The sequence below is a fragment of the Pteropus medius genome, unplaced genomic scaffold (assembly GCF_902729225.1).
Source record: "Pteropus medius unplaced genomic scaffold, Ma_sr-lr_union100, whole genome shotgun sequence".
Lineage (NCBI taxonomy): Eukaryota > Metazoa > Chordata > Mammalia > Chiroptera > Pteropodidae > Pteropus > Pteropus medius.
The window spans coordinates 11,564,623-11,579,032 of NW_024349799.1; the positions used below are offsets into that span (position 1 = coordinate 11,564,623).

The following is a 14,410-nucleotide window of genomic DNA, read 5'->3' on the forward strand; positions in this document are numbered from 1 at the left end:
CTTCTCTGACTCTGACCCTTCGACCTCCTCTTATAAGAACCCTCGTGATTGCATTGGATAATCTCCCCATCTCAGGATCCTTAATCTAATCACACCTGCAAGTTCTCTTTTTCCACGTAAGGAGGCATATTCCCTGGTTCTAGGGGGTCAGGGTGTGGACATCTTTTGGGGGACTTTATTAAACCTATCACATAACCTGAGAGGGTACAAGCAGGACATCTCCTTAGGGGCTCTCAAAAAGATTCGAGAGATTAGCACTCCTGGGAGTAAAAGCGGATTCAATAGGCTTTGGGCATTAATATTAAGTGGTCATTCAAACTCATGGGTTAGTGAAGCATAGGGACACTTAACGTTCAATACAGTTGGGGAGACTGAGGCCCCAGAGGAAATAAGGATCTGTCCCAAGTCACAGGGCTGGGTCTCCAGCTTTTCCCCATGCTGTCTTACTCAGCCGATATTAGAAAAAAGAGGTGGTGGTGGTATTTGTTGTTGCTGTTGTTTAAAGCAGAGAATAAAACTTACCAAAATTTTGTGGGGGAGGGTTGCTTTGCAAAGATAAGCCCGGAGCCCCCTGAGTGGGAGTGTCCTGCAGAGACTTGCTATGTCTCTGCACACTTTGGAAGGTTCTCCCCTCACTAGGACTTTCCATCAGGGCGGGTGGAGAGGGCCAGCTGCTCCCAGCACTGCCTCAGGGAGCAGTTCCTAACGGTAGGTCCCCGTGAGGCTGCCTGGCTGCTGTTGGTCATCCTTTGGCTATTTCTGCAAAAAGGAAGCTCTTCCTCCTGTCTGGAATTTGGACTGTGGGGTGGGTTCTGGGGATAAAGGGAAAGCACTTGAGACCCTCCTAACAAGAAGGCAGTTTTCTCTATGCCTTTGACCCATGGGAGAACTCATATATGTGTATGTGCCTGGGTGGTGGATGGAAGGGAGAGGTCAGACTCTATTCTTTAATTTTTCCTTTCTTTCTATTCTTGAGTCAGCTAGTTTCTCAGTGTATTTGTCAGGAAGAACCCCTGACACCGGAACACCTGGGCTTTAGTCTTGCCCCTGCTTCTCTCCCAGTATATGACTCTGGATATACATCATTTGACTTCCCTGGACCTCAGTTTACCCAGGGTCAGACTGGTTGATTTCTAAGGTGCCCTCCAGGATTTGCCCAGCTCATGTTTGAATGCTTATGACAACCTCTCACTGGTGGCCTCACTTCCTTCTTGTTCTCCTGGAGTCTCAAGACCACCTGGTCACCAGAATAAAATCCCCTTGACCACTCTGGCTTTTGCTTCGCACCATGGCTAGCCCAGCTCCTGGCCCTCAGCAGGCCCAGCTCCATGGACATGGAGGGAATGACTCAAAGGAGGAGGCCCCAGGCCAAGGGGCCAGTGCCACTCTCACCGTGCACGGGGAGGAGAAGCCCTTCATCCTGGCTCTGCTCTGCATGAGGACTGCAGAATCCCAGGAAACCAGTTGTTAAGGAGCCAGCAGCCAGCTACCGAGTTAGATAATGAGTACTTGGGTTTTTCTACCCTGTTTATCTTGTGTTAAGTACACGAAAATGATGTCATTTCTGTACCCATCCAGCTGGCACAGCTGATGGGGTCTCTCTGGGCCCCATCAGGGGTTCCTCCTTTTCCCATTCTGGTCATCCCAGTTGTCATCAGTGTGGGAGGGGTGATGATCACCTTGGGGAGGTCATCGGGGCCAGTCCATGCCTCATCATATAGCTCTCTCCCAGCCCCCCACCTTCTCCCCTGCTTCCCCTCCCCAGTTCACTTGTGTTATTGCTCACCAGGAAGGCTGCAATGGCATCTAATTGGCCCTCCTGCCGCCAGCCTGTCTCCTTCAACCCCTTCACCCCAGAGGGAGCTTTCTAAACGGCATCCTGCCTGAAACTCTTGACTGGCTCCAGTTTTATGTTCAGGAGAAAGCTTAGCCTGACCCCAGGCCCTGGAGAGCTGCCCACCCACCCAGGCCCACCTTGCCTCCCCACTACCCTCCAGGACTCCACACCTCAGCCTTGCAACCAGCCAGAGCTTCTTCCACATTCTTGTACGTTGACCTCTGCTCCCCAAGATCTTCACCCCTTGGGACTTCTTTTCCCTTCACACTAACTCCTCCTCAGCCTCAGGGAGCCTCTCAGGACCAAACCCCGCAACTCTCCCTCTACCTTTGTTCTCTCCTATGTGCCCTCATTGCATCCTGTTTTGAAAAAGAAACTCAGTGACGTTCAGAGACTGTCAGAGGCTGTAAAATTTGTGAGACTCAGAAAAGGCCTTGAGGTCTGATGATCACCTTAGGGGAAGATGTGCATGAGGTGGAAGGAAAGATGAGAACTTTGTTAGGGGAGATAAGCAAGGCTTCTAGGTTGAGGGTTGAAGAGGGGGAGTCAGGGACTGCAGGAGAGGCCAGGAAGGGCCCCCCTGGGGGACAAAGCAGTGAGACTCCACTTTATGTTGATCCTAATAACCTCTGCCCAGCCCCTCTCTCTCATATTGCCTGGCTTTGGGCCTGAATCTTTGACAAAGTCCTAACATCGGCTTCAAGCATCCTCAGGGTGCAATGTGCATTGAGTCAGTGAGGATGGGCAGAGCAGGGAAGAGGCAACCTGCCCTTGGTCAGGGATTGGGCATGGTGGGCCAGCGGGCGGTCAAAACATCCCTGAAGAATGGTCAGATCTGGGCCACAGGAAGGAACCAAGGACTGGGGAGTTGGCCCCATGGAGTACAAAGAAAGGAGTGAGGGCTCCTCGCACATGCTCTGATGGTGTGGAGAGATTTGCAACAGTCATTGCGGCCCTTGGCTGCTTTCCTCTGAAGCAGCCCAAGTAGGCTCAGTTGGAAAGGTCTCCTATTCAGGAAATTGGTTCCCACTAGAAAGACATGAGGAATGAGGGCCTGGAGCTTGCAGCTTCTCTAGACGCAGCAGCCTTTCTTGTTTTCTGAGTATCCTCTCTGTGGAGAGAGACCAGAGAGGAGGCTGCCACAGTGGAGGCAAAGTCTGAGGATGGGGGATCTCTTAGGGGCTGAGAGGTGGAAAGGCTAAGGGGCAGTAGGCTCTATGGAGCTCTGCTCTGTGCCATGCTCCAAGCTGGGGGCCGGAGTTACAGGGGAACGAGACTCTCTCCCCACCTTGTGCCATGCAGAGACAAACACAAGACACAGGAATTCTTCAGTTCGATCAGAGACGCAAGCTCAGCCGAGGACAAAGTAAACCATGTGGACAGATGTTCCACAAAGAGGTGGTGACAAATAACAGCGGCCAATGCCATATTCACTTCTTACAGCCCACCTGACAAGGTACTGCGCTCCCATTTTGCACATCTGTACACATACTACACTTTTGCACACACTCAAAACCAGGCAAGTACCTTAACCATGCTGAACCTCAGTTTTGACTTCTGTGAAATGGGCTTATTGATACCTATGTTACAAGGCTTTGTGAGACTGAATAAGGGAATGTATGTGACCGGGCTTGGCTCATAGTAGGTATCAAATCTTAGCATCCTAAGAACAAGGAACCATCTTGGCCATGAGGCATAATGGTAGGTGGGAGCAGGGGTCTTGGACAGATGATATAAGTTAGGACCCTAATACGGGAAGAGTGAGTGAGTTCCCTGGGACCAAACTTCAGGACGCTGGTCCTCTGGGTTTGACCTCTTCTCACCCTTCCAGGCTCATGACAGGCCAAGCCACTTGGTGTCCATCATCCCATTGCTCAGTTTATGGGTCATTCGGGCTCTGAGCTCATTGTCCTGGCCTGTCCCAGCCTTGATCATTCTGAAGTGGGAGCACTAGTCCAGTTCATTCCAAGTCTGGAAACCCCCAAGGCAGGCAGAGGGGCTGACGAGGCCTCGCTTCATTCTGGTTCTGGATTCGCTGCTCCCGTTCCCCTGACTCGCTGGCAGTAGCGGCCACTTCCTCTCGCCAGGCTGGGCCAGCAGTTGTGCTGCCTATAAATAGAAGAGTGAGATTCCTCGTGGCCCAGTGAATGGCGCTGACATCCTGCCTCCGCCTGACTTAGCCCTGAGTCACGGCCCCCGCGGGAGGCCCGCCCGCCTGGGGTAGACAAGGCCTACACCACTTATATGGCCTCAGAGGAAGCGTTGGGGCGGTGGAGAGTCCCCAGGGAGGCTGAAAGAAATGTGGCTGGCATTTCCTCCCTGCGAGGCCTGCCAGGACTCAGCACTCTGGCTGGTTCTTGAGTGAGTGTGCACGAGTGTGTGCCAGGTAGAGGTGTTGGGCTCCAGGAAGCACAGCAGCCTCTGCACCCTATTTCATGAGTATAACAGGAGGGGTGATTCCCTGTGAGCCTCATCAGTTCTCGTTGTGCTCTTGCTCTGGCTTTGCTAATCTCAAAGCCAAAACCAAACCCACAGAGAGACACACCCACACAAGCTCTGAAAATCAATAGGACGGCTAGAAAACAGGCCTGGGCATGAACAGGAACCAAGGCAGCTGAGGGCCAAGTGGCAGAAAGGGCCGGCAGTGACCCTGAGCAGAAACATGTGGCAGGAGGCAGTGGAGGTCTCCAACCCTCTTTGTCACTCTGCCCGAGTCAGAGAGGAGATTCTGACTGGCCACGCTGGGGTCTGGTGCCCACCCCGTGGCTAGGGCAGGGCGGAAGGAGCCTGGTAGGCTTTGTCAGTGGGAAATAGGTAATCCCCCTGCCCCCCACCAAAGAAGTCAAAAGCCTGTTAGGAAGGAGAGCTCTTTTGGTGGCCCAAGCCCAACACATGTCACCTGTAAATTCTCAGCTTGAGCACTGCCCTCTCTTCCTAACCCCATCCAACGGGTTTCCCCCACTCATCCCTCAATATTCTCCAGTCCCCATTCCACTTGCTTCCTTTCTAGCCCGGGTCACAATCTAATTTATGGAATGTGTTCGGTTTTGTTTTCTTGTTTATTTCTTTTCCCCACTAGATCCCCTAGATCCTATGCTCTCTGAGGACAAGGGCCAGGTCAGTGTTTGTTCACCACTGTGTACTGGGCACATACGTGTTAGATGAACGAATAGCCTGTGCACTCAGGTACACACTCACTTCCACACCCATTCACCTACTCACATCCACTCACACTCATTCGCACACTCTCATACACAGACTCGCTTGCATGTGCTCTTGCACTTCTCGCATGCAGAGCTCTCTTCAATTATTTGTGAAGCTTGAACGGCCCTTTCCCTCATTATCACCTCCAAGTTTCTCCCACCTGGGTGCCACTGGGGCAAGAAATCATCCCAGCTGTAGAGTTGATTCTCTCCAGTTTTGACCCTAAGTCCTTCTTAGGGACAGCGAGACATTCTCCTGATTCACATGTCGGCGTCTGGTGATTTCTCGGTCCAGAGGGCTAGGATAGAAAAACCTGCTCCTGCCCCATCTGAAAATCATTGCTGGCTTCCTGTTGTTTACAAGTTGATGGCCCACCTCTGTTGCATGGTTTTTCAGCACAGACCACAGCTTGGGGCCACAGGGAACTTCTGCACTTCTCCAAATGCTCTTTTGTATCTCCAGGCAGTGCACAGGCTGATCTTTCCACCTAGAATGTGCTCATCTCCCCTCACCCAGTCCCAATACCTTGCCTGCCTTGCAAACTCCTAGTCAAACTTCAAGACCTACCCAAATAGCATCTTCTTGCAAAACTCTGAGACATTAACAGTCTCTGCACCTCGCTCCCCCAATTTGTCCTGAACTCTCTAGAAACACAGATGCACAGAACTACGGGCTTGGCAAGGTCCTTAGAGACACAGCAGTTTGCATTCCAGGGGTGGCTGGAAATGTGTCAGGTATTTTTTGGTTGCCACAGAGACAGGTTCTATTGCCTGCATTTAATGGGCTGGAAATGGGAATACTAACTAGGAAAAACTGTCCATCACAAAGGCCAATAGCAGCCCATTGAGAAAAACTGAGCCACCTTCTGTTGAATGGGGAACCCAAGGCCCAGTGATTCAATGGCCATGCAACGAACTGGGCACCAAGGTGGTCGGTGTCCATTCCTGTGAGGGAGGACTCCTGGGTGTAGGGCCTGTGAGTGGCCCTCTGTCCCTCCAGGTCCTCAGTCCCTGGCCTGGTCATGCCACCCACACCAGGGATGTCATGGGAAATGTGACTGGAAGTGCCACATAGCTCCCACCAGCTGTCACATCTTCTCCCACCTGTGCTGGCAGAGTCTGACGTGGCTGAGGATGTGCCTGGAATGTGGAGCCAGCATCCCCTGGGGAGGGGAGAGCTGGACTTCTGGGCAGGGGCCAGAATTCTATGATCACATTGTCCAGCTCCTAGAGCTCATGTAAACACCAAGAAAGCCACCCTGTAGATCTGAGTCTGGGAGCTAGTGACTATAACACTCCAGGGCCCAGACTGGCCATGGGAGGTGGAGATGGAGAGGCAAAGTCTGGTGTCCCCTAAATTAGCCCCCTAATCTTTCACCCACAGCTTGGGCCACTACAGACTCCTGGAGGAACTTTTAAAAACTTTTTTAAAACTGCAAATTATATGCAAACCAGACAATAATATAGCAAATCCCACATCCCTATCACTCAGCTGTGACAATTATCAACCCATGGCCCATCTTGCCTCATTCACACCCCTCGTCCAGTGTTATTTTGAAGCAGATCCCAGGCATGACATTTTATCTATATGTCAGTGTGTATCTCTAAAAGTACTCTTCCATACAAACTAAACCATGATCATGACACCATTATCACACACAAAAAGTTAATAATAATTTCTATGTTAACAAAGAGCCCATAAATGTCCAAACTTCCAATTGTCACATAATTGCTTTCTTACAGTTTTAAATTTTGATCCAAATAAGGATGCAATTGGTCAATATGTCTTTTGAGTCTCTATTGGGTCTAGAGTTTCTTTTTGTTTGTTTGTTTATTTTTATTTATTCACTGGAAGAAACCAGTTGTCTTATGGCATTTTACTCCAGCTGGACTTAGCTGCCCTGTGGTATAATTGAATATATTCCTCCGTTCTATAAATTGGTAGAAACAGAAGCTTGATCAGATTCAAATTTGATTTTTTTTTTTTTGGCAAGACTACATCATTAGGTGGTGTTAAGTTCTTTTGGGAGGTACATAGTGTCTGATTCTCTCTTTTGTGTGATAGCAACCATTCAAGCAATTAATTTGTGAGGAACTGCAAAATGGTATTATATTTCATTCTTTCTGCATTTATTAGCTGGAACTTGTCTATAGGAGAAATTTACTCTTTTCTCTTATTTGGTTATATAGTGATCTGTTCGAAAGGGACTTTTAAAATTTATCCACCCTCTCAGTGGACTCTGGGATAAGAGGTCCAGAGAGGACAAGTCCCTCACTGAAATTACACAACACATCAGAGGCAGGCCTAGAACTAAATCCAGATCTACTGCATTGCGTGCAGCACTGGTCTGGAGGCAGAGTGGTGGAACAGAGAGGGCTGGGGTCTGGGAATCACAGGCCTGGACTGGAATCTAGGACTTGCCATTTATTAACAGTAGGACCTTGGGCAGATCATTCAGCCTTGCTACTGTCTGTGATGCAGGGATGATTCCACCTCCCTCATGCAGCCCAAGTTCACCAATTTTTCAGCCCCTTTGTAAGGAATTTGGAGAAGCCCATCCTGACCTTATAACATGAGTACATTCACAAACCAAAGCTGAGGTCCACGGCCTCTCACTTAAATTTCTCATGCCTGCTTCAGGACCTGACTAAGGACCCTGCCTTTCTTCTCAAGTGCCCAGCAGGTGCCCGAGGAGACAATTTCTTTACAGACCTCTATTGGCAAGGTGGTGAGCTCAGGACTGGCCATGTAATTGTGAGGTCGTTAGTTCAAAAATGATTATGAATTTTAAAACAGTGATAGTAAAGCATCAAACCAAGCACAGGGCTCTTCTGGGACAGTCTGTGACTGTACAGGTAGCAAACTCAGGAAGCTGGTCCTAGTGGAGCTCTATCGCAGTGGTATATGGGTATATCTCATCCAACTCAATAGAACTTAAATGCATAAGTGGGGACACATTGGCCATAACCAACACAAACTCTAATCCAACTAGCTTCACTTAAAAGCGGTGTTTACAGTAAACAGTATTTAACAATTATGTTTATGCAAATGCTGTCTCATGACTTTTTGAGTCAACATGTGGACAAAGCAGTAAAACCTTGATTATAGAGCAGAAGAAAATGTGAATGTCAATAATACAGAAAATACAAAAAACCTTCTGAGCAAGGGGGCATGTGAACAGGCAGAGGACATGGTAGGGACATCCAATATTTACTCTTATACTAAAAAGGACAGGCAAGACCAGAAAAACTATCTAAAATCGAACAAAAGAAATAGACATTTAAACATAGGTAATCAGTAGGCATATACTAGATACACTATAAATTTCAAAGCTGAGAGGAAAAAGACAAAAGTATTAAGTGAGCTAAATTCTCATGTACCTTACAGAGAAATCAATAGATTTGGTCTAAATTTACAAATCAAGAAATAGGTGTATAAGCATATTATCTAGAGTTATGGAGGTAACCATCAGAAAAAAATACAAAAGCAAACGTGTCCAATAGTTTGCCTCTGAAATGAAGAGGGAAGAACAGGGTGGAGACTGCTGCTCTCCTTTACAAGCTCTTTTGTATTGTTTTGATTTGTTACCATCTTCCTGTATTATTTTGATAATTTAAAAAGGAGGAGGGAGTCAATTATCAGACACAGAAAGGCAAAAGGGCTGATTTGAGCTGACTGCTTTAGGGTCTCTTTCTCCCAGCCTCCACCACAGGCCACTGATAGCTCTGGAGTCAGAGATTTATGGCTTGTGATCTAAGAGGAAAATTCGGAATATTCCAAGGAAGGACTCTGATTGGATCACATGCTCATCCCTTGGACCAATCCATGGTGTGCTGACCTGTGATTGGCCTCATATGACAAACTGGTTACCAGGAAGATTAAAATACCCCAGGACCAAATAGAGTGTGGTAGAGGAGCAGTTCTCCAGGGAAGGATGGAGCTGTTATTGGAAGAAAGGGAGAAGGGATGCTGGGGTACTAAACTGACAGATGCCCATGACACTGAGACTACTTCGGACCAGACCCTGGTAGATGTGGAAGATGTGAAGATGACTGCAATGTGAAACTCTTACCGGCAGTCAGGATAGGAGATGGAAACAAAGAAATGAATTGTTATCCAAAGGAGAATGTGGGAAGAGCACATGATAGTCACACGAGATTCTATGAGAGCCAATAGACAATGACACACTGCCAGCTGGGGCATGGAGAAATCTTATCAATTCTAAGGGCCCTCCAGAATCTCCCGGTGATTTGGGTCCAGATCCCATTTCTGTTCAGGAAAATTACTTCACCTCTCTGAACCTGTTTATTCAGCAGGATTTATTCAACAATGATTCCAATTTAGAAATAAAATTGGTTTGGAAAGCTGAATACAGAGCTTGGCACACTTTCTTACCCTCCCAGAGTCCCAGGGCCACCCACCCGCCCACACTGCCCATTCTTCTTTGATGATAAACTGATTAGCTCCAACTTAGCTTAAAAGCAAAATATACTCCTTAGAGTTGTTTCAATATCCAGTCTGTAGAAAAATATCAGGAAATTACAATTAAAATAATCTAATTGTACCAAAGTTATCAACATACATCCCCACTAGAACAGAAGCTCCCTGAAGCCAGGCAAAACATTATTCATTTTTGCATCTCTCCCTGGTACCTAACATAATGGACACTCCCCTCTCCCAGTTTTATTGAAATATAATTAACACACAGCACTGCATAAGTTTAAGGTGTATAGCACAATAACTCACATACATTGTGAAATGATAACCACAGAAGTTTAGTAAACACCCATCATCTCATGAAAATAACACAAAAAGGAAAAATAAAAAATACTGTTCCTTGTGATGAGAAGCTGAGATTTATTCTTTTAATTTTCAAATATACCATAAGGCAGTGTTAACTACAGTCACCATGTTGTTCATTACACCCCAGAACTCATTTATCTTATAACTGGAAGTTTGTACTTTTGACCACCTTCATCCAATTCTCCTCTATACACAAAGCTCTGGTAACTACAAACCTGATCTCTTTTTCTATGTTTGTTTGTTCGTTTTATTTTGTTTTAAGATTCCACATATAAATGAGATCATACAGTATTTGTCTTCCTCTGTCTGACTTATTTCACTTAGCATAATGCCCTCAAGTCCATTCATGTTATCATAAATGGCAGGATTTTCTTCTTTTCGTGGCTGAGTAATATTCCTTTGTATATAATGTATGTACCACAACTTCTTTATCCATTCATCTCTTGATGGACACTTAGGTCATTTCCTTGTCTTGGCTCTTGTAAATAATGATTTTATGAACATAGGGATATGGATATCTCTTTGACGTAGTGTTTCATTTCCTTTGGATATATTCCCAGAAGTGAAATTGCCGGATCGCATGGTAGTTATATTTTCAATTTTTTGAGGAAACTCCATACTGTTTTCCATAGTAGCTGAACCAATCTACAATCCCACCAACAGTACACAAGGGTTCCCCTTTATTTGCATCCTCTCCAGCATTTGTTATCTCTTGTCCTTTTTGATGATAATTATTCTTACAGATGTGAGGTGATCCCTCATTGTGGTTTTGACTTGCATTTCCTTAATGATTTGTGATGTTGGACATCTTTTAATGTACCTCTCGACCATTTGTATATCTTCTTTGGATAAATGTCTATTCAGGTCTTTTGCCCATTTTGAAATTGGATTATATTTTTTTGCTATTGAGTTGTATGAGTTCTTTATATATTTTTGATATTAACTCCTTATCAGATATATGGTTTGCAAATATTTTTCTCCCATTCTCTAGATTGTCTTTTCGTTTTGTTGATCGTTTCTTTTGCTATACAGAAGTTTTTCAGTCTGATGCAGTCCTATTTATTTTGTTGCTTTTGCTTTAAGTATCCTATCCAAAAAGTCATTGTCAAGACCCGTGTCAAGGAGCTTTTTCTTACGCTTTCTTCTAGGAGTTTTGTGGTTTTCAGTCTTACATTTAAGTCCTTAATTCATTTCAAGTTAATTTTTGTGAGTGGTATAAGGTAGGGGTCTATAATGGACACTTTTAATAGATTTTTAAACTGAATATATGAATTGGTAAATGAGACCCTAGAAAGAACAGTGAAAATAAGAGATTGTTATGGCAAGACAGTTTCCTGGAAGACACCCCAGTGGGTTCAGATGTCAGTCAAGGACAAGTAGTGAGGGCAAAATGGGTAGCCAGCATGAGGGATAGAAGGCTGGACGCTTTAGAAGAGACAGTGAGCAATGGGACTACTTCATTTGTACATTCAAAAATGTTTCTTCACCACCTACCCTGTGGTAGATACCAGGCACCTGGGATCCAGCAGCAGAAAACTTGAGTCTCCTGCCATCAGGGAGCTGATATCCAGGGTATCATGTGTGAGCACTGTAGTAGTTCCAGGAAAACCTGGACGATGCATCCCCAAGGCTGCAGCTTCTTGCTAATGTGCTTCTAATAATAATATTAATCTCAATAACAGCAGCTGTCACGTATAGAGAACCAACTATGTTAGTCATAACCATTTATATCAGTTTTAGGTAATATAAACTCAAACTGGTTTAAGCAAATAAAAAGGAAATTTTGGGTTTATTAATTTCTAAAAATACCGGGGGTTAACTAGCTTCTGGCATGACTAGATCCAAGAGCTCCAAAATGCCATCAGGACTCTGTGACCCACTCCATCTCTGGCTTTGCTTTCTTTTGACTTCCCTCTGACTTCATTCTCAAATGGCTACATAGTAAAACTGGCATCTGGTAACTCCAGGCTAGTGATGTCAGCAAGGAGGAAGCACCCCTTTCCCTGCTGTTCTGCAAACTTCAGGGCACTGTTAGAGGGACTGGTCCAACTTCAGTCTCATGCTCAGGCCTAAACCGATACCTGCAGTCAAGATCGGGCTGTGCTGATTGGCCTGGGTCTGGTGTGGAAATGGGGTGGGGTAGGGGACAGCCCTGTTTATTCAGTAAGGACTGAGAATGGAAGAGGGTGGTTTCCAAAAGAGAGCAGAGCTGTAATTAGGTCAGCTCAGCAACGCCCTACACCTACTATGTACCAGGCATAAAACTAAGGGGCAAGTGAAGCCTCCCAACAGTCCTGTGTGGTGAGGCCATTCTGATTCCTACTCATAGATGCGGAAACTGGCTCAGAGAGGCTGAGTACCTTGCCAATGTTGTATAACTAGCAAGTGGAGGGGCAAGGAGCATGGCTTCTTTAGTACCAGACAGAGAAGTTAGTAGAGGAGGCCCCAGCTTCTGTCAGAGAGGATTTCCCTGCTTAGACCTAATGAATAGAGGCGAAAAGATAAACAGGAATAACCTGATGAATTGGGCGCTATTCTTGTCCTCCACCTCCATGGCAATGACATATAATTCATCTATCCTTTCGTTCAATGTTCACCAAAGCGGGTAGTACAGATCCAGGAGCCAGACTGCCTGAGTTCCCTAGCAATCTCTTTAGCAAGACACTGAATGTTGTACTTTAACGTGGAGGTAGAATTCCAGGGCAGCAAGAGTGAAGGAAAAGAGAGGGGAGGTAGGGAATGATGGGAAGCGGTGCAAGGTGACGTATAACCACATTGCCACTGCCTCACAACAAACCCCATATGGAAAATGTGCCTCAAAGGGTCCAAGGGAGGAAGGAGGAGGGATTCATCCTCCCACCTCGTCTCCTACGACTCAAAGTTCATCCTGAGAACTAACTCCCTTCATGTTCTGGGTTGAGTTCTCTAGCCCTCTTGGCGACCATTGAGGAGTCAGACCCCTCACCCTAGGATGTGATCGAGAAGGGGTCAGGAAGGCAGCTGCTCAGCTTCAGTTGTGAATCTGTGAAGACCCCATGGGGTCTCTCAGCCACGGAGGCAGAGGAAGCAGGAGTCTAGAGAACAGGGGAGCTGAGAGAATCTTTAAAGGGATGCAAGATGGTGATACACCCACATTCCAGCTCTGTGACTTGATTGCTCCATGCTTGTTTCCTTCACAGTAAGATGGGGATAATAGTACCTCCTCTAGAGTGGTGGAGAACTTGAGGTACTACATGTAAAGCACTTAGTAGTCTGACCCCTAGGAGGTGAACTGAACTAGCTGTCTTGATTTTTTCTGGGGGAACTTGGGGTGCTGTCGTGGCTAAGCTGTGTTAACCTGCACTCTTTCCATTGCAAGTTGGCTCAAATGAAGAAAAGAGTGTATTGGCTCGAAAAACTGGAAGGCCTGGAGACACATCTGGCTTCAGCACAGTTGGACCCAGGGGTGACAGAATCCCAAGGTATGTGGCCCACTTTGAGTTCACAGCATGGGCACTAGGAAACACCCTCCTTGACCTCCAGGGGTTGACCTGAGCAGAGAGACTGAGAACTGGCTGCAGCATCTATGAAATGAGAGGCTGGACTAAATTGGGGGTTACCGACTCGACATCCTGTGGACGTCCAGGATGGGTTCATGATTTGTTTTAAAAGCATATCTCTGTTTTGGCTGGAGTAATCGCAATTCTATGTCTCATACGAGCTTGTTCAGTGATTGTCGGCTCTGACAGGTAGTTCTAGATATGTCTTTATGCATTTGAGAAATACATTTGGGGATGTGAATGCTGGCTTCATAAACACAGTCTGTTTAAAAGATGTAATTTTTCAAACCACGGGGGAAAATAATTGACATCGGTCTGGGGGGGTGAAAAGATGAGGACCATGGCTGAAATTCATGTTGACAGTCTCTCGCAGCAACCACCTTCTTGGCTACCAGGATTCTGAACTCCCTCCCCAAGCAGTTTCCTTTATTAAGGAACACCCAAACACCATGCTCCCATTTCTCCAGCCACATAACTGCCCCTACACTGTGTTTTCCAGGGCAAGCCACAGGATCCATCAGCTGTATGACCTTGGACAAGTCATTCTACCTCTCGAAACATGTCCACACAAAGACTTGTACAGGAATGTTCAAAACAGCTTTACTTGTAACAGCCAAAATCTGGAAACAGCCCAAATGTCCTCCTGGTAAATGGATAAACAAACTATGGTACATCCATACAATGGAACACTACTTGGCAATAAAAAGAAACATGGATGAATCTCAGAATCTCAAAATCATGCTGAAAAAAAAAAGCTAGACATAAAAGAGTACATACCATGTGATAATATCTATATGGAGTTCTGGAAAAGGCAAAATGAATCTCTAGAACAAAGGCAGGTCAGTGGTTGTCTGGGGTCAGGGAAATGGGCCATGAAGCGGAATGAGAGAACTTGAAATATTTTCAGTGGTGGTGGTAGTTACAAGGGTACATGCGTTTGATAAAACTTATGAGTTGGACATTTACAATGGATGGGTTTTACTGCATGTAAAGTATAACTCGAAGTTGATTTTTTAGAAAAATGAGA

At 46.1% G+C, this 14,410-nt stretch overlaps 1 long non-coding RNA gene across 1 annotated transcript; it reads left to right on the forward strand.

The window, feature by feature from the left end:
* Positions 1 to 3,966: 3,966 nt before the first annotated feature.
* LOC120620930 (uncharacterized) lies at positions 3,967 to 13,946 on the forward strand. The gene is made up of 3 exons (XR_005658033.1): positions 3,967 to 4,198; positions 13,203 to 13,305; positions 13,883 to 13,946. It is a non-coding gene; the product is annotated as an uncharacterized LOC120620930 (long non-coding RNA).
* The last annotated feature ends 464 nt before the right edge of the window (positions 13,947 to 14,410 follow it).